Raw genomic sequence first — 27,154 nt, forward strand, 5'->3', positions numbered from 1 at the left:
TATTCTTTCCCTCATCACCAAAACCTTCTTCTCTATCTTATTCAATGGCTCTCCATCCTCCCCTTTTTTCCTTCAAGAGGCATAAGACAGGCGGCATCATTCCCCCTTACATCTTTATCTTAATGGCTGAATTCCTTGGATGATCAATCTCAACTTCCCTCCAAGATGAACTCTTAAAAGGTCTCCGTCTATGATCTTTAAGTTACTTCTCCACTCATTAGAAATTTTTAGATGACACCTTGCTAATGGGAACACACACTATCAAAGAAGATACAACCTCAAAGCATGTCCTCAACATATTCTTTGACACATATGGAACTTTCATTAACCTAGCCAAATCTCAAATATTGATCTTTAACACTCCTTTTCCCATTGAAACTCACATATCCAAGCTTCTTGGCTTTCAAAAGAGTTCTCTTTTGGCCAAATATTTGGGTGCCCCTATTACCATAAATCCTCTAAGGAAAACCATTTAGGAGAATCGTCTTCAAAAATTTGAAGCCCAACCTTTTTGTTGTCCCTTCTACCTATTAAATTTGGAAGGATGCTTTTCTACTATAACTTTTGATTTGGGAGATTCCCGAGGTTAAAAATGGGACCATAGTGAGGGGAAATTGAACAGATCATTTTATTTAGTTTTCATAACTTGGATTGTTATAATTTAGGGGATATGTTGTGAGGAAGTTTCTATGTTATTTTACATGCAAATTGTTTGAATAAATGCCTAAATGGTTTTATGGTTCATTGCATACACACTGTTTGATGAAACGCCCCAATGAAAACTTTGTTATGTGGATGGGGATACTATTATTGTATGATGGCATTAGTATAGTTAATCTATGCCTATTTAGATGCAAATCATTTGAATAAATGTTTTAAATGTGTTATACTGTAATTTGTATACAATCTATCTGATAAAATACCTTGAAGACAAAATTCAAAAGTTGCATGATTGAGTGGTATATTTCAGTAAGTTACAAGTGGAATCATTAGAGAAATGTTTCTTATTTGATTTCATACAAAATATCTACAAGAAAAATACTAATTAATTGGTTGTATACAAAGTAATTGAAGAAAGGTTAACATGTAAATTGTTTTGATGAAATGTATGAGAAATGAAAATCAAGTTTTTGAAAGCGTGGTTAAGATAAATTTAGTAGATGTATGTGAAAACGTTATATCAAAGATTATTGTCAAGATAGTAAAAAGAAAAAGAAAGAATGTGTACCTCTTAATATTTATAATCCATTGAGGTAATTGGGTATGTTACAATATTTTTGGAGGGAAAATAAGAAAACAACTTCTTTTGATAGTATTCTTGACTTACCTCCTCATAGGTTTTCTCAAATTTCAAGTGCGGATCTCATTGGAAGTGGAACTTCTAATTCCACATCCAATGAAAGTTACACTTGAAAATTTGAGCAAACTTATCAGGAGATTCCACATCCAATGAGTGTTGCAGTTCAAATTTGAGCAAACCTATGAGGGGACAAGTAAAAAATACTATTAAAATAAGTAGTTTTCCTTCTTTTCTTTTAAACAATTGTTGATATTATCTTATTATTTTTACTATTATTTTATTATTTTCCTTAGAAGGTGTTATATACATATTGGGCACTGCGACCCCAATCTTATATGTCGATAAACCAAGGGCTCTTTAACCCCTAAAAGTGTTGTTTCATACCCTAAAGGATCATGGTCAACTGATTACATCATTCCCCAAAAGTTCCACTTAAAAAACCACTCAGAACTGACCAAAACTGGACAACACTGACTGCTCCATTGTCAAGGTGCGATGCATACTAAAGAGGCCTTCTGTGGGTGCGATGAGTGAGAATGGACAAATGTTAGAGACAATTTGCTAAGTGGATGCTCATGGAATCTTCCAGAAACTTCTCCTATGGCACTTGCCTCTCTAAATTCACCCAGGGATGAGTAAGAGATCCAAGAAATCTTTAAGTGGAACCAAGAACAACAAGTGGAATGACACTAATCAAAAACCCAAAGATGACTCACACCCTTGCAAACATCTATAAATGGATCCCTCATCTGAGAGATCTAGAGGCTGGAATTTGGTAATTTGCAAGGAAGTGCTGATAGTTTGTCTTTGAGAAAAGGCATTGTATTGTTGGGTGATCTTGCTTTTCATGAGGTGAAGAGGGCTTTGATGCTAGGAGGATGATGCTGGATCAGACAGCTAGGTTGTAATTCTCCCTTCTACTATTAATTAAGTTCTTTGAGTTTTCCTCCATACAATCGTGTATCTGTGAATCTTGTTATTTGTGAATGCCATTGTATGATCAATGCATTTCTGATTCTGCATTGTTTATGATATAATAGATCAAGATGCTTTGATGGTGTTTTGTCACTTTGTCTCTACAAGTATTCATTGAGTAGGATAAGTGGGAGAAGAGGTGCAAGATCTATTAAGGGAGAGAGAAATCAAGCAAGGAGTCAAGCAGAAGATCTAGGTTGGTCCCTTTTCTCCTCTCTTATCTATCATACATAAAGGAAATCGCAAATTGCTTTGATTGTTTGTTTCTAGGATAGCTACCAATCCTAGTGGGACTATCAGATCGAAAATACACTAGTTTTCCCAGAAACAAAATGGCAACTCCACTGGGGATCGAATAGTTTATTTGTTTGTTGTTGATTGTTTGTTTTATAAACTATAGAGAGAGCCTGAAGATAGCCAGATAGCCTTCGAACTGCTTTTGCTCTGTAATTGCAAAGTAGATGAATGTTGCTTCAGTCAATCTCTGGTTTAGTTTATGATTTGAACATCTAACTTACAAACATTCTAAATGCCCTATTGGTAGCTCAATAACCTTCCAAGATCATACCCCTGTACTTTGTTCTTTACTATCCATAATAGCTCAGCTTAACTCACTGAATTTCGGTGCAAATTTGAGCCAAAACCCACCTCAGTTGCGCTCCTTGGCCCATCGCATTGTCTGTCACTAGAAGCCAGTATGCATCACACTTCCCGAGTGTAGCAGGTGAGATGCATCCCTGTTTCTGTGAAGCACAGGTGTGATGACTGAGTAGTCCTATTTCTCTCCTTGAAATTTGGGTTTCTTGTCCTTGTTTTCAGCTCTATTCAATTGTTTTGCTGCTTATGAATAGTACCTTATTATTGAAGCCTCCTTGCTTTACATAGTTCAGCCTCCATTGATCAGGATTAGAAAATGTTTTTATGTATTTGTCCATCATTTGCAATCCGTTGTAGAAAAGTTACTTAAATCGAACTATAGTTTTGTATCAAAAAGTGAAGTGTCGTTAAGTCTTCCTTCCTTGGATAGTCAATTGAACTTTTTCTCATGTATTTGATTTGATTTGTTGATATCTTGAAGTGTCGAAAGCATTCTCTATTCGAAATCGAAAAGTTTCGTTTAGTCTTCCTTTCATTTTGAAGATAAATTGTCGAAGTGTCACTTTGAACAAAATATTTCAGATCTATACTTAGTTTTCCTTTTTGGCATTCTTCACATTGAAGGGAACAAAAAAAATACATGCATTTGCATTTAGACTGTGTGCGAAAAATAATTTAGGAAAAGTGCATTTAGTGTATGCTCTTTGCTCTTTGTTTGAAAGAATCGTAATCTTCTTTCCTTAGTAGCTAGGATTTTCATTACTAAAAATAAACAACGATTGTTTATCATTTTAGATTTCATATTTAGGAATTTTTACATCTACAACACGCGATGAACCTTGAAAGACAAACTTCTAAGCAAGATCAACTCTAAAATAAATTTCAATGAACTTAACAATGCTTTGGAACCTAACACAACACATCTAGAGGTCTAGGCTAGAGACATGTTCCAGCATCGTAAAATCTAGTAACTATAGTTTTCATCAAAGGTTGGGTGATTCCTCCTCTTTGATACAACAAGTGCTAGCACGGACTTGTACTCCCCATACCATCGAGTATATATTGGGAGACCACAATAGGCTTATATCCTTTATCCATAGGAAGCTGTGTCTGCCGCCCTATCGATCGTAATGCGTTGAACACAACATTCGGGAAGATTGACTGTCGTACATAAGTCCTTAGTAATTTCTCTATAATTTATCACCAAGGTGTATTTTGCAGTTTTTTGATTGTTTTGGTAATCCTTTTATCTAGATCTCTAGAGTAGTCACTTTCGTTCCTTTTCGACTCCTTAAAAGAAAAAGTCCATCTAAGCACTTGTCACTTCAGGCTCATTAAAAATCGAAGGGGACTAGAGTCATCTTTAGCTTTTTCTCGACTCTTAAAAATTGAAAAAACAAAGTTGTGTCAAAGCGTCATTAAAATTTATTTAAATTTGGAATAACATTTTTCCCTTAATTTTGATTTGGTCAAGTAATCCACAGTCGTGGAAGAAAGTCAATCAAAACCCTGTCATTCGCAGAGACTAGTGAGTCAACCGTCTTTGACTCCAGAAACGAAACCATTCCAGGAAAAACTGTCTCTTTTAACTCAGTCCAATTCACTTGATTTATTTGAAACTTGTGTTTCAACGTCATCAGAGACTACAGTTACTCTGATCATTTCTGATACATCTAACTTTGGAGAAGGAATTCCACAGTTGCAAGAGAACATTAGAAATGATACTAGTGTAACAGTAGACACTTCTATACCTGAAACATCTCCCGAGAGAGCTGCTCCAGAGACTGAAGTTCACTTACCTAAACATCTGGAAGTTGAGTTGTAGAATTCAAAAGGTGTCACCCCTCCGGTATCTGTCACTACAAAAGCAATACCTTCTTCGGCTCTAGAAGTATTTTATGGACCTGACAGTCTACCTCTTCCACCTGTACTTATTGCAATAAAAGAGATAGTAGAGGATCTTCCATCCAATACCCCATTTCATTTTGGAACTGGGATTCACTTATATCCTTCTAATCCTGAAGTTAGTTCTTTTAATCATCCTTCATCGCAAGTTCCTGTCGAATCACTAGAAATTTTTTTGGATAGACTAAATATGTCTGAACAACCATCAACATCCAGGACTGTATCATCTGATACAGCTACAACAGAGCTTCTTTTTGCCTTTCCTACGATGTTTGCTGGTATACCATCTGTCCCGTCTAGTTACCAATCACTAGCTGGAGTCCATTCAGGGACTGTTTCGACGACATGGTCTATTCCTATTTGTTCATCTGGAATCCCATTTGGTATTTCTTATGTTGAAACTCAGCAAATTGATCCTGCATGCTAATATCAATTTAGGTAGTCCAGTCTTCAAATACCGATATATCCTTTGAACACTGGACTGCCGCCATATGGATGGCAGTATGCTTTTTCATTGTTCCCTCCTGGAGAACAACCATATGAGAGTATACAACAAAATTCAAGTCAAACTAGAATTACATCCAGCGGTTGGGTACCAATACTACCTCAACGACCAAGGGTTGTATATTCAATGCAACCAACCCAACCAGTGTCGAATATTCCCACTACACCTGCTATTATGACTTTGTCACAAGTACAAGCACTGCCTGTTGTGTGTCAACCTCAAGTCTCTCAGGTTGCAATACAATAGCCTTTTGTCTCTACGGCTCAATCACAACCTCAAGTCAGTGCTTCCTTACCTGGAACGGCTCAGGCTCAAATGGGTATGATTACTCCACATCTTGGTCAATCTTCTAGTATTGGGCAACAGTAAATGGTCCAACAACCATGGCTAGTACAATACCAACAACCACAATTCCAGCAAATCTACCGAGCGCCTGAGCAGCAAAGCTTTATAGGTAACGAACAACCACATTGTCAAAGCAGTTATCAACAACCATACTTAGTGCTTATGTCCAACAACCTTATCAAATTTACCAGCATCAGGTACATTATGCTGGTATGCAAAGACCTATTGCTCAGGCAATTCCATCTTATCCTGGGTATGCTTCGCCTAACCTGAATCAATAGTTGCCTTTTGTGGCGACTCTAGAATTATCGGATTTGAACTAGCTGACTAATGATCCAATTGCTTATGCCCATTGGTGGCCAGCAATTCCTCATAAACTTCCCTACGATATTCCTAAATTAATGGAAATCCAGGTGAAGATCAATTGAATCACGTAATGACCTTTCATTTTTGGTGCTCATCTAACACCCTAAATGATGATTCGATTAGGCTTCACCTTTTTTAGAGAATGCTCACTGGCCTGGCAGTAAAATGGTATATTGAATTACCTATAGCTTCGTTTGATAACTTCAGCACCCTTGCCACTACCTTTTTAACCCATTTTCAGTTACCCATAAGGTATGAAACAGGGACAGAACTCCTTACCAACTTTAAACAGACCACGACCACTCACATATTTGATCATATTCATGAGTGGCAATGCCGTCATCGAATGGTAAAGATGTATGTTCCTGATCAGCTTCTAGCTGAATGGTTTATTAAGTCATTATTGCCTTCTATTACTGAGGATGTCGCTAAGGGAGGAGTTGTCACTGAAGAGCAAGTCATTACTCGTGCACAATATTTAGACTTGATCTATACTCAGTCTGGCACACTCTATGACAAAATTCCTGATGCTCCTAGACCAGAATTTTTCATTCCTCCCCCTCCTAAATCAAACACGGACTCTCACGCTGGTGATGGTGTGATCGGTACCACAAGCACGAAATCTTCGAAGGCTCCATCTAAAAAAGCCCTTGGAGTTTCTAGTCAAAACGAAAATGAAGAACATCTTGCCTCGGAGATTAATTTCGTGTCATCTAACAAGGACAAAAATCCAAAGCAACTAGGTGGCAAGAAGAAACGGAAAAATAATAAGAAGAAGCAGGAAAATTCACCTCTTGAAAAATCTTTTGAAAACCCTACTGGGCAAAAGAAACCTCATCAACCATTTTTATGCAACGACAAGCATTGGACGAAAGATTGTCCACGTTGAGCTGAGATTGCAAAATTTTTAAAAACTTCAAATACCTCAGCAGTGTTGAGTAATCTGTTTCCGAGCCCAGAAACCAATCTGGTTGCTATCGATCAAGTTTCCCCATCCCAAGTGCTTATGCTATCCATCTCGAAACAGCAAAACGATGCTTTGATATCGACAAGGAATAAAGTTTACAGGAATCCACCGTTGTCTAACAACAAGGCTATAGATCAACCCAGTTGTTCGACAACAACTTCGCTAGAAGTTGTTCCACCCATCATTCCTGAACTAACTATAAAGCCACCAAAAGGAGTAGTACATAGATCGACATTTAATCCTCGTGCTTGATCAACACAGAATTACAATATAGTGGAAGATATGGCGCAATCGCCATCTGCTATGTCGACACTTGAAGTACTGCAAAATTGCCCCTCCCAAAAGTAGGCTTTGTTATCAGCAATAAGTGGGATTGACCCAACAGATTCCAATCTTGTGGCCTTTAACCATAAAGGATATGAACCTTAGTTACCGGCCCAACTTGCTTTCCTTATACAAGAAAAAGCCCTCAATAAAACTGTTCATTGAACAATCATTGATGAGGGGGCACCTACCTGTATTATGTCAATGAATTGCTGGAAAACTTTTGGCTCACCACCCTTGTCACGATCATCAACGACATTAAAAGCGTTTGATGGAAGAACATACATGCCGTATGGGATATTAAGTAACTTTCAAGCTGAACTGGGGGACAAGACAGTAGAAATTGAAGTCGAGGTCATTGATGGAAACCTTGACTATGATATCTTGCTAGGAAGGCCCTGGATTTATGCTATAGCCTCCGTTCTATCAACATATTTTAGAAAGATTGCATTTCCATTCCAAGGTGGAATTACAATCGTTGACCAACTAACCTTTTTCCCCAACAGTTCACAAACTACTCAAAGCATTCCATTGATCCACGGAAGTTCTCAATCACTTCAACATGTCAGAGTAGGTCTCCTAAAAGACCCTTCCTTAATGGGTACTTTTGCCCTCCCGCCTCCAACTAATCTGGCGGAAGTGGCCACAGTGGAAACCTGTCATATGATATCTTCTACATCATCAAAGATTAAGAAGAACTCTGACCATTTTGATAGCGTGGATCAATGCCAGGTGTTGCCCCAAGCCCCATAGAATCTTTGTAGCAATCAATTTTCTGGACCTGGGCGGCGAACCCAAATCAAAACTCAGTGAGTGTTTGGATAGATAGGTCTCTAGAGTATGGTACCTCTTCCGATACTTGGTCTCATATACATTCTACAGACGAAGAAATCATTCAGTCTATGATGATAGGAGAAACACCATGGGAAGATTACCACCATCGTTCCCACCTTCAAGATAACAATGAAGATTATTCAAGCGACCTTAATCATCCTTCACTATTTGATTTTCTATCAAATACAATAAATACAGTGGATTCTGAGTGAAATTCATCCAATATTGAAGAAACTATAGCCATTAATATCTTGACCAAACCTAATGTTGTAGAGAATATTCATGTTGGCAAATCATGTTCTTCATCAGAACTAGAAATTTACTACGCTCTCTTTCACGAATTCAGAGATGTCTTTGCATGGTCATACGAACAAATGCCAGGCATTGACTCAAGCATCATTGAACATGAGATCAAGATGTATCTAGATGTCAAACCAGTATGACAATGGCTTCGACTAGTTCAGCCAAAGAAAGCCACTGCCATTAAGTTAGAAGTTGAAAAAATTTTGCATGCTGGTTTCATTTACCCTGTTCCACTCACCAATTGGGTATCAAACATTGTTCCTGTAGTGAAAAAACAAGGAACAATCAGAGAGTGTGTCGATTATAGGGACTTAAATCAAGCTTGTCCAAAGGAAAACTATCCTACACCCTTCATCGACCAGATAATTGATGAAAGTGCCGAATGCGAAATCTTTTCATTTATAGATGGATTTTCCGAGTATAATCAAATCAATATCAGCCCAAAGGACTAGTCAACACTAAATTTATATGTCCATTGGGCACATTCGCATATCGCAAATTACCTTTCGGTTTGAAGAACACAAGGGAAACTTTTCAAAGGGCACTGAACTATGCCTTCCATGACATCAAACACATCGTTCAATCGTATCTCGACAATTTACCTGCTCATTCGCGAAACGGACTGATCATCCGCAACATTTGAGAGCCATATTTCTACGTTGCTGACACTACAAGATACGACTCAATCCACACAAGTGTGTGTTTTGTGTTGGTTCTGGTCGATTACTTGGTTTTGTAGTTTCTAAGGACAGAATTCGACTCGACCAATGTAAGGTTTAGGCAATCCTTGACATGCCTCCACCTTTAAATTTGCTTCACATTCATAAACTCCAAGGGAAAGCAAACTTTCTAAGGAGGTTCATTTCACATTATGCTGAACTTGCTAAAGGTTATACATGTCTTTTGAAAAAAGAATTACCCTTCAACTGGGATCAGGTTGCGCAAGCTTCCTTTGATGCTTTAAAAGATTCCCTGATAAAAGCATCATTAATGTATGCTCCTGACTATCAAAAAGACTTTAACCTGTATCTCGCCACCGCAGATACAACCATCTCTATGGTTTTAGTGCAAGAAAATGATGGAATAGAACATCCTATATATTATTTAAGTTGAAACTTAAATGATACAGAAATTAAATACTCCTATGTTGAAAAGTTGGCTTTAGCAGCTGTTCAAGCAGTACAGAGATTTCGACATTATATACTCTTTCGCAAAAATACCGTTGTGTTAGATTGCAACCCTATGACCTACATTTTGTCTCATCAATTACAGGGGGGGGAATATTCCAAATGGATAGCCATTTTGCAAGAGTTTCATCTGGAATTCACCAAATCCAAATCAAAGAAGTCTCTCATCTTTGCGGAGTTACTTTGTGACCTTCCATTGTCATCCAACGATTTAACAACTAAAGCATCAATCGTGGATGAGACTCTGTTTTTGATATTGTCAAGCGATCTGTGGTACGGATATATACTAATCTATCTCCAAACCCAAACCTTTAGGCCTAACACCTCTCGCTCTGAACAGCAGCGTATTCGATACCAAGCCAAAGACTACATGATCGTCGGTGATACACTTTACCATCGCGATGTCGATACAGTTCTGCGAAGGTGCCTCACGCATGAGGAGGCCGAAAAAGCCCTGAATGACTGTCATTCAGGTGCGTGTGGGGGGTATATATCTGGTTATGCAATAGCACAAAAGATCTTACGAGCTGGTTACTTCTGGCCCTCTATATTCAAATATTTCATAATTACAGTCAGAAGTCGCCATGCTTGTCAGATTTTTTATCACAAAACCAAATTACCACCTACACCTCTGCATCTAGTAGTTATTGTTGGTCCATTCGCTAAATGGGGCATAGATTTCATGACATGTAACCCCACCTCAGCCGGGGGGCATGGGTATATTATAATCACTTTCGACTATTTTACAAAATGGTCCGAGGTGATGCCTACATTAAACAACAGTGGTGAAACGGCTGCTCTTTTCTTTTTTAATCATGTAGTCTCTAGATTTGGTTTTCCATAGGCGATAGTCACAGATCATGGATCACATTTTCGCAATCACATGATGGTTGAATTGACTGCCAAATTAGGACTGTCCCACGATATTTCTACTCCATATTATCCACAGGCTAACAGACATGTTGAGGAAGCGCATGCAGCAGAGAATGATTGGAGTCCACAAATAGAATTGGAATTTAATCATGCACTCAGCTCTGTGGGCATATAGGACTTCGGTGATAAATGCGATCGGATTTATGCCTTTTTAGTTGGTGTATGGTCTGGAAGTTGTCTTACCAATTCAATGAGAAATTTCATCTCTCAAGCTCACAATTGATTTGCTTCCCGAAACTTCGGAAGAAGAGGCTCATTTATTGGAACTAATCCGTCTGGATGAAACCCGTCGTGACACCGTGCTGGCTAACGAAGCACATAAGAAACGTGTCAAGGCACAATTTGACAAAAATGTCAAGCCTCGTGTCTTCTCAGAAGGTGACTTGGTCTTGCTTTACGATCAGGACTCTGAAAAATTGGGAGCAGGCAAATTCGAACCATTATGGATGGGCCCCTACATTATTAAATGAGTATTGACAAAAGGAGCCTACGAGCTAGTCGATTATGATGGGATTCCACTGTCGCAACCCCGAAATGGGTTGTATCTTAAGCGTTACTATGCTTGATTAAGTGTAGTACACTCTTTGTATATATACTTTTGTTACATTTTTGTTTTCTTTTAGAGTTATCATTTTGGTTAGGTAATCCACTTTTCATTTGATTGCAGATGTCAAACTTTTTGGAACCATTTGTTGGGTATGCTGATGGAGCTAGTCGTAGTATGCGAAATCTATCTTCTGCGGCCTGGGCCATTTTCACTCCAAGCGGTGAGTTAGTGAGTTTCAGAGGGATATGTATTGGTCGGTCGACGAAAAACGTCACTGAATATAGCGCGTTGATTGAACTTCTCTCTGATACCATTTCACATGGTATACACCGACTTGTTGTCAGGCTAGATTCACAACTAGTCATTCTACAGCTGACTGGCATTTATTCTGTTCGAAACCTAGCTATTTATCGCATGTTCCTAAGATTCAAGATTTTGGAAAGACAGTTTGATTTCATTCAATATCAACATACTTCCAAAAGCTTAAACACATTAACTGACTCGTTATCAAACTATGTGTTAGATAGACATTTGCAGCATTTGTAAAGAAAGCATTTTATATTAATATTTGCATCAGGATTGCATAACTTAATCAGAATAAAACTCCGAAAATAAAAAATATATAATTGTTTATAGTTTTTTTAAAATGTTTTGTGTTCAAGACAAAATCAATCAGATGACCAAGAAACTCAAAAATGAATGCGGAAAAGCATCCTAGACTAATGATGCTGGTGATAACATGTCACAGTTTGTGCGATCATACGCAAGAGCCTAGTCCATCGACTCAGCACACTAGTAGTATGGCACTGTAACCTCAGAGGTAACTCATCGGTCCTCACATCCTGAATACCGAGAGTGAGACCCTTGATCTAATCCTGCAACACTGCGAGGGTCTCCGATATGTCCAGATCTCGAAGTACGGCCCTGCCTATAGCCTCTCCTACTGGAGCGTCCGCTGCCACCCATGGGCGTGTCGCTAGTCGCACTGGCCCAATATCTGCACACACATATGATTTCGATTAGTCTTGATAACATTTAAAAACACAAAAACATTAGAAAATTGATAAACAAAGATGTTGTCGAATCACTTTACCTAGAGCACTCCACTACTCGCCAACTGGTAGTGCCAAATCTGGGTCTCCTCAGAAATACATCCTGACATATGGGTACTCCGCAAAGACCATCTCCTAATGGTAAAACCACTTAAAGAAGGCATCAGAGAAAGAAATCTATGACTGACCAGCATGTCTGGCCATAATACCAACCCATCTCAGCATCCTTGGTTCCCCTGGTGCTGGAAATCCTAATGAAATGTACTGAGGCTACATCAGTGGAATCCTCTCCAAGGCAAAAGCATTCAATATGGAACCATAACCAAAATTCTTGGATCTTCCATTCTTAACCTTGGAGAGTTGTTCTTTTATAACAGGAAGTACCGCCTCACACTAGTTGAACACCTTTGGTTCAAGGGATTCCAGGGCGTACTACATGTCAGATCTGTTGGCCAAATGAAGAGCCGTGCTACCATCCAATCTAGTAAAGGTAAATAAAATGGTCCTCAAGGGTCGATCAGTGACATCCTAGATATTGATCTTGCCATCCCTACTGGGCTGAGATCCATCTCTACAAAATTGGCGAATATAATCTCTCACAGATTCACCCCCACGGGCAGATCCTGATAATGAGAGAGGGGCACCACACCTCGATAACCCCATTAGAAAATAGATATCCTCAACTATCAATGGAATGGATTTTCCTCTAATCTAGAATACCTGGTTGATTGGATCCCAAGCATCGAGAAAATACTGCAACAAACTGATTTGTTGCCTCATGCTAGATATGCGGAAGAATTTGAGCAAACCACAGTTTCGTAATGCAGTAACTGTGCCCTGATCATGTAAGGCAATCATGTCCTCTTCTTCATGTTCGCGTTCATGCCACGTGATGACCATCTTGATCCAACAAAAATCTGAAATGCAAACAAAAGATGAGTTAGGATCCAAATTTGAGCAAAAACAGGCAAAAATTACATGAAAAATCACTGTATAAAGTTTCCCTTCTGCGCCCATCGCACCCTACCTTTGAGCAAGGTGAGATGCATACTGACTGGCCAGTGTACAGCTCAGTATGCATCGCTCCTTTCGATATAGGCTAGGTGCGATGGATAGAGAACGAATTCTTCAAACCCTAGGGGCCCAGAAGAATGGGAAAACTTGCTCAAAATCAAGAAAGGATGGAATGAAAATGAAGAGATCAGGATTAGCTCCTACCTAGTCCTGACGGCATGGAGAATAGTCCACCAAATCTCCCAAAATCAGCTGGTGAAATTTGAGGGGGAAAACCACTCCAGAGCTCCAAAATCCCAAATTCAAAATGAAATAATGAAAATGAAAGGTAAAGCTAATTTTTATGTTTACTATTCACGTACTTCAAGTAAAATGCTAGTTTTCATTCATTTATCATGCATATATATGTATTTCTAATCAATTTGATGGAGTGATTGAGCAGGTTGAACGACCTATGAAAGAATCTAATGTGCTAGACGGTGAATTGAACGTTTCTGACCACTAAAATGAGTAATGTTATCGTATGGTTCAAGCTCGTTAAAAAATAAACCTACCTCTGAGAATATGGTCCCCCAGTGTTCAAGCTCATTAAAAAACAAACCCACCTTCGGTAAATAACCCTTGTGATCGCAATTCTATCAGCTTTTTAACCTTGGTTGTGTTCCTAACATCACCTCTGTTATCACAAAATCAAGCACTGAAGGGCTGCTGATCAGACAAACTATGTGTAACTGTTTCAGACCAATCTTTTGACTAAGGATTAGCCTCCCTAGCCTGAGAGGGCTCTCTCAAAAGGTTATTGATTTTGACTATTGATAAGATGGCTAACTCTTGTAAGGTGAATTTAACAAACATGCTGGCTGGATAGACATTACAAAGACTTCCATTGGGCTTATGGAGTTAATCATACTTCAGTAAACTATAACACTACTCATACATAGAAGTCAGGGCATGTGATGTTTAAATACTCAAAACACATCTCATAGAAAACCTCAGCTTACAAATACACACAGGAAATCAGAGCAGCATAAGTGAATCCTGAGTGATTGTGTATTTATACAACTGTAAAAACATTAAGGATAAAGTAAAACCACATATCTTGAGCATTGAAACATTGTATGAATCCTGAGAAGAAAAGCAGCAAATTGTATTACTGAAACTGAGTTTTTACACAAGCCCAAACAATACTCTGTTTTCTCAAATATCCAACCCTCATTACATAGATATTTCAGCTATATATAGAAACATTATTCTAACCACTTCGAGCTTCCTCCTCCAGCATGAGGGGAGCTCGATGACTGTCACTAATGACACCTATCTGCTTTACAACAAACTATTAAATACAATTAATGATAAGTGGAGTTCTAAAGAGTTCTACTTTGATTATAACTCTAACACTATCTTCTTCGTAGAAAGATTCCTTCTTGTTCTTTGACACCTGGATTCTTTGCAGTTTGGTTGAGATGGCTGAGATGAGCATTTAAAGCTCCATGCTGGCTTTGGATGCTGAATGCTTTGATGGTTCAATGATGTTAGGAGAAATCCCCTATTTCTTGGTTCCAGTCTTCCACCACTTATTCGAATATGCAGCAGCATGTTTTTGGCTCTTTAATATCCCAAAAATATAGAGCACTACCATGTTCCTGATGTGTTGGAGGCTGTATTGATGGACAGGTATCCCTCTTTCAAAATTCTCGCTCATATTATCAAAATAGCTGCTCTGTGTTTAAAATCATCACCTACAGCAGTTTCGTAGCGCGCTACGAAACTGCTAAATTATTTGAAACAGCTTGCCCTTCTGGAAGAAATTCAGGCTCTAACATACAGTAGTGCAGGTTCCGCATTGATTTGAACCATTTATACACATGAATGTTGCGGCCAGTGATAATGAATGAAAGCATTCAAGCTACTTGCTGTGGCCGCCACATGGTTTTCTGTGTACAGAGGATCCCTTCCTTGTTTTGAGAGTATGTCATTCGGATTTGCCACTGTGAGAAACTACAAATGAAAGAATCCCTGACTCATCATGTCCTAGACCACATTTCCCTATTTTCAGAACAGCTGGACTCTGGACTATGTACTGGGCCTTAACCAAGAAAAACAGAGGCCAGAGATGCCCATACTCTTGCATTCTTAGCACCTTCTTGAAAGTTTCTTGTCTTTGAAAACTTTAAACGACACCAGATTCTATTCAAGTTGAGCATGTGCAGTGCATGCTTCAAAATAAGTGGTGTATTGTCACTCAGAAGTGCCAAATTTACATGCCAAATACACCTTAACTGACACCGTTTGACCTGTAATAAGACCTGTAATCTCCTACCTCGATTCTCTTGTTACAATTATTGCATACATCTATGAATGCATGCTTATTTGGGTTGCAGATGTGAAACAGAATCATCATGGAGGAATACTTGGCATGGCGCAGCGTGTCAAACTGATAATAGTTTCCCTTACATAGGTTTTGAAAATCCTCACGATTGTCAAAAAGGGGCTCCTGATTTCTTCTTCGTCGTCCGTGTCTGTAGCAACATTTTCCACCTCAACAGGATCAATTTTATGCTGCCCTCCACCATGCCTTTGAGATAGATCACATTTTCTATCTTTCTCATAACATTCATTACAAATCTGGAAATCCCGCAAGCATATCTTGCAGACCCAGTATTTGGAATTCACCAAGGCATGGAAACATTGAGAACAACGAGGATGCAAATTAATCAACATATGATGTCGTTTAATCCCCTCGATGAGCATCTTAAGCTGCTTCATTACAAGATTATCCTTCTGAGAAACAGTCAAACACGTTCTTCTTCTGCAATTCCAGTTCTCTTCTTCCATCTTCATTATAAATTTCTCCATCTTATCTGGAAGGAAATTTCCCTCACAGTATGGCAAACGAGCAGCTGTGGTGTTGCTCTTTCCCCAAAACTGGTTATAGATGTTTGTCAACTTCAGAACGATTCTCTCATTAATGGCCTTGTCAACCATGTCCCTGTACCTTTTTCGGAATTGGCTTTGAATCTAAGTCGATGGCTATTTATGAGGTGTAGAAAGAACCCTATTGATTGTGATGGGCTGGATGCTGAATCCGTTGATATCACCGTCGGGCATCCTCAATTTAAAGTGCCATGTGTTACTCAATTTAAAGTGCCCCGTTTTCATTACCCTGTTCCGGTGCATGACACCAATCGGCCAAACAATCAAAGTTTCAAACATAGGTCATATACAAATAGAGTGTGAAGAAATCCTGCAAGTGACCACATTATCTGGATTCTGACGATGATAAGGATAAAAGAAGATTTATTTCTATGAGCGATAATTCTCATTCAAGCGCCCTTACGACACACAGTTAGCAAACTCATGCCTGTTGTGACTTGTGTGTCTCAGCTCATCCAGATATACAATTTCAACCAGAAACCGGTAGATCATCAACACTCAGTTAGAATTACCGTGCCTATGCATCGCCATTTCTAGCTTCAGTTGGTGAACTGGGAACAAAGGGAACAAAACCTCGGCTCCCAATCTTCATATTTATTTGACCAGTCAATCCATGCCAGAAAAGACGATACAGCAGACCAGTTGATCATGTTCACAGAAATATTGAAATAATAAACGTCAACAGAACCCCTTTTGTTCAGCTAGTATTCATGATGAGTTTTCCAAAACCCATTCAACCAAGGTTGAGACAGCAAATCCTGTTACACCACGTTTCTTATCACTCCACACTGGTCTAGCCATGTCTATATGCAGCCATTGCACATCTTCATCCACAAACTGCTTAAGAAAAAGTGCAGCAGTGATGGAGCCACCTGGACGGCCTCCAGTGTTCACCATATCAGCAATCCCAGATTTCATTGATTCCCAATAGCTTTCCTCAAGTGGCATTCTCCAAAACTTTTCTCCTGCAATTTCTGCAGCTTTGGATATTTCTTCTGCCATTTCATCATTGGGAGTGTACATTCCAGCAATTTCATTTCCAAGAGCAATTATGCAGGCTCCAGTGAGAGTTACAAGATCGACCACCTTATGAACGCCTTGTTTACATGCATAAACCAAAACATCTGCCAATGTCAACCTGCCTTCAGCATCCGTGTTATTTACCTCAATTGTCTTCCCGTTTGAAGTTGTAACTATGTCACCAGGCTGCATACCAGTGCCACTAATCATGTTTTCATATGCAGCAACAATGAAATGGACCTTCACCTCGGGAGGCTTAATTTGACCAATAGCCTTTGCTGCACCAAGAACTACTGCAGAACCTCACATGTCAAACTTCATGAGTTCAATAAGACATCCTGGTCCTGTCTTGATGTTGTAACCTCCACTATCAAATGTCAATCCTTTTCCAACTATGGCAAGTTTAGTCTTAACATCTCCAGTTGGAGGCTTGTAGCAAAGGTGAATGAACTTTGGAGGGTTTGCAGATGCTGCAGCCACTCCTAAATATGATCCCATTTTCAACTCTTCACATTGCTCTACATCCAATATCTTTGCAGTGAGTACATCCAATGTAGCGGGATTATAGGAAAAACCTTGAGAATGAAACACAGCAGTATTATCTGTATATTGATGATAAGATTCAGCACTGTGACATGAGTCAGATATTCCCACAAAACCCATAGGAGACAAAGGTGATATGGGTGGGCTATGGTTTCGGACAAATCCCCAATTTCGTAGCGCAGCCAGTGCAAAATATGAATTATGCGCTACGAAATCACTTAAAGCATGTTGCGCTGCGAAACTGCTGAAAAGGATTTATGTGCTTTACCATCAAACAAATGTAAGACATTTGGCATTGAAATTTTGTCAGTGATAACAGTGGCTCCACTTGGGATAGTGTGCCCTTGTGGTACACTAAGAACCTGCAGTTCCAGTGCCTTGTAAAATTTATTTGACAAACATCTTCTTTCAGCTTCTTGGACCTTCACCTCGGGCTTAAGCTTGATGATCACTGTAGGAGAAAGGAATCTACATCTACTAAAAAAAAATGCTCAGTCAACCTTGAGCTTATTTGCATTTTCCTACCTACCTACCCTAACAATTTAAATTTCTTTCAGCTCAATCAATGTGAAATTTCCAATGTAGCCAATCATTTGTCTTATCTAATATTGGATTTCTTTGACTACATCGGAGTTCAGAGCCAATATGATATTGTGATGACCGCTGCCACTGAAATTGCCTTTGATCTTCATAGAAAAACTGAAACACTGGAGAGTAAAACTCTTCCATGTAGTCAGCTATAGGATCCCAGAATACACGATCAGCTTGATGATTCTTGTAACTTTCTGGTTGTGAAAGCTGATCTTCAACAACGGTGTCCAGTTCCTCAATCGCGAAAGAGAAAGGAAGCAACACTCTCTCCTTATGTTCTGCCATAGAAAGCTTCTGAAAATAATGATCATGATTATGAAGACTATATGATTGAATTTGACCTTCCAAACCTTCAATGTCTTTCTCAATGTCCTCAGCAACTTTATCCAAAAATTTCATCTTATCCTCTGCCTTGCAGTCAAATGATTTTAGATAAGAAGACAAGGATAAAGAAAAAATTTCAACTGTTTCTCCATTACTATGATCATTATTCCATTGTTTGAAACCTTGAATTGAAGGAGAGTTTGCCACCACATCTGATCTATCTATCCATTCCTCCAAAAACATAAGCCAAAAGTCTTCAAATGACTTAATGGATTTGGCAGGAAAGCTTTCAATCCATTGTTTACATTTCCCTTGAAGTGAATCATAGAACAACATAATGCAAACATCTTCATGCTTAACTCTAAGAAGCTCGGTAAAATCACAGAAATCTGATATATGCTTCAAAGTTAAACTCAGATCTTCTCCATTGAATTTTGGACCATTCTTTAGAAACTATGCATCCTTGGGAAAATGATTTGGGAAACCATGAATTCCTGAAAAATTTATGCATGCATACCTTGAAGTAAGAATGGTAGCATCTGGGTCCTTCATAACTCCAGTGGAATCACCATGAATGTATGAATTTTGAATTCTTCAACAATGGAGTCGCCAAGGTAGATTTGCAACCTCAAAAGCCTTCTGAGCCCCTGCTACCTTCAGAAGTTCAGCTTCATGATTTCGGGAATGAATAATCTTCAGACTCCCGGCAAACGCACCAAAATGTTATCACAAAATCAAGCACTGAAGGGCTGCTGATCAAGCAAACTCTGTGTAACTGTTTCAGACCAATCTTTTGACTAAGGATTAGCCTCCCTAGCCTGAGAGGGCTCTCTCAAAAGGTTATTGATTTTGACTATTGATAAGATGGCTAACTCTTGTAAGGTGAATTTAACAAACATGCTGGCTGGACAGACATTACAAAGACTTCCATTGGGCTTATGGAGTTAATCATACTTCAGTAAACTATAACACTACTCATACATAGAAGTCAGGGCATGTGATGCTTAAATACTCAAAACACATCTCATAGAAAACCTCAGCTTACAAATACACACAGGAAATTAGAGCAGCATAAGTGAATTCTGAGTGATTGTGTATTTATACAACTGTAAAAACATTAAGGATAAAGTAAAACCACATATCTTGAGCATTGAAACACTGTATGAATCCTGCGAAGAAAAGCAACAAATTGTATTACTGAAACTGAGTTTTTACACAAGCCAAAACAATACTCTGTTTTCTCAAATATCCATCTCTCATTACATAGATATTTCAGCTATATATAGAAACATTATTCTAACCACTTCGAGCTTCCTCCTCCAGCATGAGGGGAGCTCGATGACTGTCACTAATGACACCTATCTGCTTTACAACAAACTATTAAATACAATTAATGCTAAGTGGAGTTCTAAAGAGTTCTACTTTGATTATAACTCTAACACTATCTTCTTCGTAGAAAGATTCCTTCTTGTTCTTTGACACTTGGATTCTTTGCAGTTTGGCTGAGATGACTGAGATGAGCATTTAAAGCTCCATGCTGGCTTTGGATGCTGAATGCTTTGATGGTTCAGTGATGTTAGGAGAAATCCCCTGTTTCTCGGTTCCAGTCTTCCACCACTTATTCGAATATGCAGCAGCATGTTTTTGGCTCTTTAATATCCCAAAAATATAGAGCACTACCATGTTCCTGATGTGTTGGAGGCTGTATTGATGGACAGGTATCCCTCTTTCAAAATTCCCGCTCATATTATCAAAATAGCTACTCTGTGCTTAAAATCATCACCTACAGCAGTTTCGTAGCGCGCTACGAAACTGCTAAATTATTTGAAACAACTTGCTCTTCTGGAAGAAATTCAGGCTCTAACATACAGTAGTGCAGGTTCCGCATTGATTTGAACCATTTATACACATGAATGTTGCTGCCAGTGATAATGAATGAAAGCATTCAAGCTACTTGCTGTGGCCGCCACATGGTTTTCTGTGTACAAAGGATCCCTTCCTTGTTTTGAGAGTATGTCATTCGGATTTGCCACTGTGAGAAACTACAAATGAAAGAATCCCTGACTCATCATGTCCTAGACCACATTTCCCTATTTTCAGAACAGCTGGACTCTGGACTATGTACTGGGCCTTAACCAAGAAAAACAGAGGCCAGAGATGCCCATACTCTTGCATTCTTAGCACCTTCTTGAAAGTTTCTTGTCTTTGAAAACTTTAAACGACACCAGATTCTATTCAGGTTGAGCATGTGCAGTGCATGGTTCAAAATAAGTGGTGTATTGTCACTCAGAAGTGCCAAATTTACATGCCAAATACACCTTAACTGACACCGTTTGACCTGTAATAAGACCTGTAATCTCCTACCTCGATTCTCTTGTTACAATTATTGCATACATCTATGAATGCATGCTTATTTGGGTTGCAGATGTGAAACAGAATCATCATGGAGGAATACTTGGCATGGCGCAGCGTGTCAAACTGATAATAGTTTCCCTTACAGAGGTTTTGAAAATCCTCACGATTGTCAAAAAGGGGCTCCTGATTTCTTCTTCGTCGTCCGTGTCTGTAGCAACATTTTTCACCTCAACAGGATCAATTTTATGCTTCCCTCCACCATGCCTTTGAGATAGATCACATCTTCTATCTTTCTCATAACATTCATTACAAATCTGGAAATCCCGCAAGCATATCTTGCAGACCCAGTATTTGGAATTCACCAAGGCATGGAAACAGTGAGAACAACGAGGATGCAAATTAATCAACATATGATGTCGTTTAATCCCCTCGATGAGCATCTTAAGCTACTTCATTACAAGATTATCCTTCTGAGAAATAGTCAAACACGTTCTTCTTCTGCAATTCCAGTTCTCTTCTTCCATCTTCATTATAAATTTCTCCATCTTATCTGGAAGGAAATTTCCCTCACAGTATGGCAAACGAGCAGCTGTGGTGTTGCTCTTTCCCCAAAACTGGTTATAGATGTTTGTCAACTTCAGAACGATTCTCTCATTAATGGCCTTGTCAACCATGTCCCTGTAACTTTTTCGGAATTGGCTTTGAATCTAAGTCGATGGCTATTTATGAGGTGTAGAAAGAACCCTATTGATTGTGATGGGCTGGATGCTGAATCCGTCGATATCACCGTCGGGCATCCTCAATTTAAAGTGCCATGTGTTGCTCAATTTAAAGTGCCGCGTTTTCATTACCCTGTTCTGGTGCATGACACCAATCGGCCAAACAATCAAAGTTTCAAACATAGGTCATATACAAATAGAGTGTGAAGAAATCCTGCAAGTGACCACATTATCTGGATTCTGACGATGATAAGGATAAAAGAAGATTTATTTCTATGAGCGATAATTCTCATTCAAGCGCCCTTACGACACACAGTTAGCAAACTCATGCCTGTTGTGACTTGTGTGTCTCAGCTCATTCAGATATACAATTTCAACCAGAAACTGGTAGATCATCAACACTCGGTTAGAATTACCGTGCCTATGCATCGCCATTTCTAGCTTCAGTTGGTGAACTGGGAACAAAGGGAACAAAACCTCGGCTCCCAATCTTCATATTTATTTGACCAGTCAATCCATGCCAGAAAAGACGATACAGCAGACCAGTTGATCATGTTCACAGAAATATTGAAATAATAAACGTCAACAGAACCCCTTTTGTTCAGCTAGTATTCATGATGAGTTTTCCAAAACCCATTCAACCAAGGTTGAGACAGCAAATCCTGTTACACCACGTTTCTTATCACTCCACACTAGTCTAGCCATGTCTATATGCAGCCATTGCACATCTTCATCCACAAACTGCTTAAGAAAAAGTGCAGCAGTGATGGAGCCACCTGGACGGCCTCCAGTGTTCACCATATCAGCAATCCCAGATTTCATTGATTCCCAATAGCTTTCCTCAAGTGGCATTCTCCAAAAATTTTCTCCTGCAATTTCTGCAGCTTTGGATATTTCTTTTGCCATTTCATCATTGGGAGTGTACATTCCAGCAATTTCATTTCCAAGAGCAATTATGCAGGCTCCAGTGAGAGTTACAAGATCGACCACCTTATGAACGCCTTGTTTACATGCATAAACCAAAACATCTACCAATGTCAACCTGCCTTCAGCATCCGTGTTATTTACCTCAATTGTCTTCCCGTTTGAAGCTGTAACTATGTCACCAGGCCGCATACCAGTGCCACTAATCATGTTTTCATATGCAGCAACAATGAAATGGACCTCCACCTCGGGAGGCTTAATTTTACCAATAGCCTTTGCTGCACCAAGAACTGCTACAGAACCTCACATGTCAAACTTCATGAGTTCAATAAGACATCATGGTCCTGTCTTGATGTTGTAACCTCCACTATCAAATGTCAATCCTTTTCCAACTATGGCAAGTTTAGTCTTAACATCTCTAGTTGGAGGCTTGTAGCAAAGGTGAATGAACTTTGGAGGGTTTGCAGATGCTGCAGCCACTCCTAAATATGATCCCATTTTCAACTCTTCACATTGCTCTACATCCAATATCTTTGCAGTGAGTACATCCAATGTAGCGTGATTATAGGAAAAACCTTGAGAATGAAACACAGCAGTATTATTTGTATATTGATGATAAGATTCAACACTGTGACATGAGTCAGATATTCCCACAAAACCCATAGGAGACAAAGGTGATATGGGTGGGCTATGGTTTCGGACAAATCCCCAATTTCGTAGCACAGCCAATGCAAAATATGAATTATGCGCTACGAAATCACTTAAAGCATGTTGCGCTGCGAAACTGCTAAAAAGGATTTATGTGCTTTACCATCAAACAAATGCAAGACATTTGGCATTGAAATTTTGTCAGTGATAACAACCTCCATTATTTTGGCTGATCATACGCTTCCACTTGATTGTTTACCATTTTGAGGAACAGCTGTGAAGAGTGGTCTTGTTAGCCACCCTCTTCACATCACCATGTTTTGAGAAGTTCCAAGCTCATTTGGAACCAGTTGCTACCCTAAAACGCCACTCGTTCCTCAAAAAACGAGTCCACTTTAAATCCTTTTCAGACTCGCTAAATATGAAAAGATTGTCAAGAAATTGGCCTCTCCAACTCGTTAAAGTGATTGGAAACACCATCCCTCTTGTATAGTTTAAAATTTTCAGACCTGAGGGATTATCTCATGAAAAGAGTTCGAGCGCTTGTCTTTTTCGGCTCGCTAAAGTGATCGGAAAAGTCATCCCTTTTGTATTATTTTAATCTTTTTCAGACTTAAGGGATTATGCTACGAAAAAGAACTACTGGGGTTCTCTTTTCGTCCCTTTTCAAACTCTCTAAACATGAAAGGACCGAGTTGTCTTTGTCGTTAAACTTGTTAAAACAGTAGCGACAAACTTGTCCACCCAGACAAGAATAAGTTTCACTGTCCCGAGACTCACTAAAACATAGCAACAGGTTTGCCCAAAGGACAAATTATAGAACAAGCAAATGTTATCCTCCTCAAGCTTGAAAAAAATAAAGAGGTACTGGTCAGTAATGACTGGGCAAAAAAAGGGAAGAAAACTTGAAGAATTTTATGGTAGCAAGTCGCTCTTGAACATGACACTTTCACTCCATCACCATGATTGAGTCAGGTTGGGTTATTCCATTCACCAGTCATATCACCATTGGTCCTCCACACCATCCATTTTTGGGGTTAACGCTACCAATCCATCTCAGTGTCACCGATATGTTCAAGAGAAGTCATTCATAGAATCCACCATCCAGTTAATGTCTCATCCACTGCAATACCTTCACCCTCTATTTTTCATGACCACCATTCTTGAACCTTGTATCGTCAGATCATTTTTCACCTATAGGAAATCATTTTCTTTGTTTCGTGTTGTAGATGTGGGATTCATCAAGGCCCTCCTATGACGATTCACTTCTTGTCAACATCAGCTTATTATCCAAGAAGTTGACTTAGAAACAACCCTTTTAGTACTTTGAAGCTTGCATGGCTCAATGGCAAGTTTCTCACTTCTAGCGACAGGTTTACATTAATGGCCTTCAACCGAAAGATTTTGCATGGTGTTCGACATCAAATCATATATTCACACCACGTGAATTGTACTGCAGTACCTTGAGGGTCATTATCATTATTGGTGATAGCTCTTGTGCCTGTTAACAGCTTACATTATTGGCTAGTAATTAGGCGATGTCTTTCCATGTTCGACTTCAGGACATCTTTTCACATGGATTGACTTGTACATCAGGCAAATATTGAACGAGTTTGAAGACCCCAGATCTAGTTTCATCCATCCAAGCTGCGATATATTCAGGGATATAAAAACATGAAATGTACACAGAAGCTACACAGATAGTCATCTACCAAGGAATATGACTCTTCAAAAGAAGAACCAGTTTGCAACTGCAGACAATTATCTGTCCTATGTACATGAAAATGAATTTTTAAAGCTGAGCATGGGAATGCCCGCCTCAGCTAGATCGTGAAAATAATATGATGATGATGTATTGTATTGTATCTTATACATGTCACCTTCTAGTTCGAATACCTCGGATCCTCATGTTAAAGCATTTCACCCGACATCAAAAGATTTACGACTTCATGCTTTAGGGAGCAAACGTTATAGACATATTTGGGCACTACAACCCCAATGTTATATGTCGATAAACCAAGGGCTCTTTAACCCCTAAAAATTTTGTTTCATACCCTAAAGGATCATGGTCAACTGATTACATCATTCCTCAAAAGTTCCACCTGAAAAATCACTCAAAACTGGCCAAAACTGGACCATACTGACTGCTCCACTGTCAAGGTGCGATGCATACTGACTCCTACACTAGCCAGGTGCGATGCATACTGAAGAGGCCTTCTGTGGGGTGCGATGAGTGAGAATGGACAAATGTCAGAGACAGTTTGCTAAGTGGATGCTCATGGAATCTTCCAGAAACTTCTCCTATGACACTTGCCTCTCTAAATTTTCCTAGGGATGAGTAAGAGATCCAAGAAATCTCCAAGTGGAGCCAAGAACAACAATTGGAATGACACTAATCAAAAACCTAGAGATGACTCACACCCTTGCAGACATCTATAAATGGATCCCTCATCTGAGAGATCTAGAGGTTGGAATTTGGTAATTTGCAAGGAAGTGTTGACAGTTTGTCTTTGAGAAAAGGCATTGTATTGTTGGGTGATCTTGCTTTTCATGAGGTGAAGACGGCTTTGATGCTGGGAGGATGGTGCTATATCAGACAACTGGGTTGTAATTCTCCCTTCTACTATTAATAAAGTTCTTTGAGTTTTCCTCCATACAATCGTGTATTTGTGAATGTTGTTATTTGTGAATGCCATTGTATGATCAATGTATTTCTGATTTTGCATTGTTTATGATATAATAGATCGAGATGCTTTGATGGTGTTTTATCACTTTGTCTCTACAGGTATTCATTGAGCGGGATAAGTGGGAGAAGAGGTGCAAGCTCTATCAAGGGAGAGATAAATCAAGCAAGGAGTCAAGCAGAAGATCCAAGTTGATCCCTTTGCTCCTCTCTTATCTATCATACATAAAGGAAATCACAAATTGCTTTGATTGTTTGTTTCTAGGATAGCTACCAATCCTAGTGGGACTAGCAAATCGAAAATACACTAGTTTTCCCATAAACAAAAGGCCCATTTTAGACCTAAAAATTTCCTTAACGATGATTATTCTTCTAACTTCTTTCTTTCTATAGATAATAGGAGATACTAGAAATCCGTGGAGGTGTTTAGAATATGCATAGGAGACATTCCACATTCACTTCAGCAAGAGGAATATGTTATAAAGCTATTTGAGAATATTCTAGCTTTTTAGGATCAAAGACAATGTCATGATATTAAAGTGGCAATCTCTTCATGTTGTCATCATAATCAACTATGTCATTAGAAATAAATGTTCTATTCTTCTCAAATGAAAACAATAATGGGTTCATGGTAATTTGCAATTGACAATGTTCCATTAGCTAATCCATATCCTTCTCCAATTTCCCTTATACCTCCAAAGTGAAACTACTAGTAATAGAGGCATGGATATATTCCTATGTTTCTTCTACAACATGCAATAATCTTTACAGTCAAGCAATTTTCCCCTTGGTTTTCCTCTAACACGTACACTAATGAAGACATTGGAGTGTAGCTTCATAACATCCAACAAATTTTCCAATTCTATGCTCCCTTTTCACTGGGCATGAACTTTTCCTAAGCTTCAATTAATTGAGGCTTCTAATTTTGCTAATATGTGCCATTGTTTTAGCTTATTAGCAATGTACAATATTTCTTATAGCTAAGAGATTTCCTCTTTGGTTATCCTCCAAAAATGATAGTCCTTATATTGAAATTTCCTACATAATCACTAAACACAATAGAGACACATTATATTTTGGCTATGTTTATGTACATGTATTAGGTTTTTAGTGGTGAGGATATCAAAATATTGATAAATTTAAGTTTGGGACCTCTCCTAACCATTATAGTTACATATCCAAAATTTTGAACAAGATGGTTATGCATTTCCCATGGATGATCCTCTCTATGTTTATGGGAAAAAAATCATAGGTTATGG

The 27,154-nt window shown here is 38.9% G+C and overlaps 2 pseudogenes; both read right to left on the bottom strand.

The window, feature by feature from the left end:
* Positions 1–16,703: 16,703 nt before the first annotated feature.
* LOC149162711 (leucine aminopeptidase 2, chloroplastic pseudogene) lies at positions 16,704–17,771 on the bottom strand (annotated as a pseudogene).
* Positions 17,772–22,130: 4,359 nt separating this feature from the next.
* On the bottom strand, positions 22,131–23,227 carry LOC149162712 (leucine aminopeptidase 2, chloroplastic pseudogene; annotated as a pseudogene).
* Positions 23,228–27,154: the final 3,927 nt, after the last annotated feature.

Source organism: Pinus tabuliformis, chromosome 5_2, assembly GCF_031772625.1.
Source record: "Pinus tabuliformis cultivar Carrire ecotype Pingquan chromosome 5_2, CPIR1, whole genome shotgun sequence".
Taxonomy (NCBI): domain Eukaryota; kingdom Viridiplantae; phylum Streptophyta; class Pinopsida; order Pinales; family Pinaceae; genus Pinus; species Pinus tabuliformis.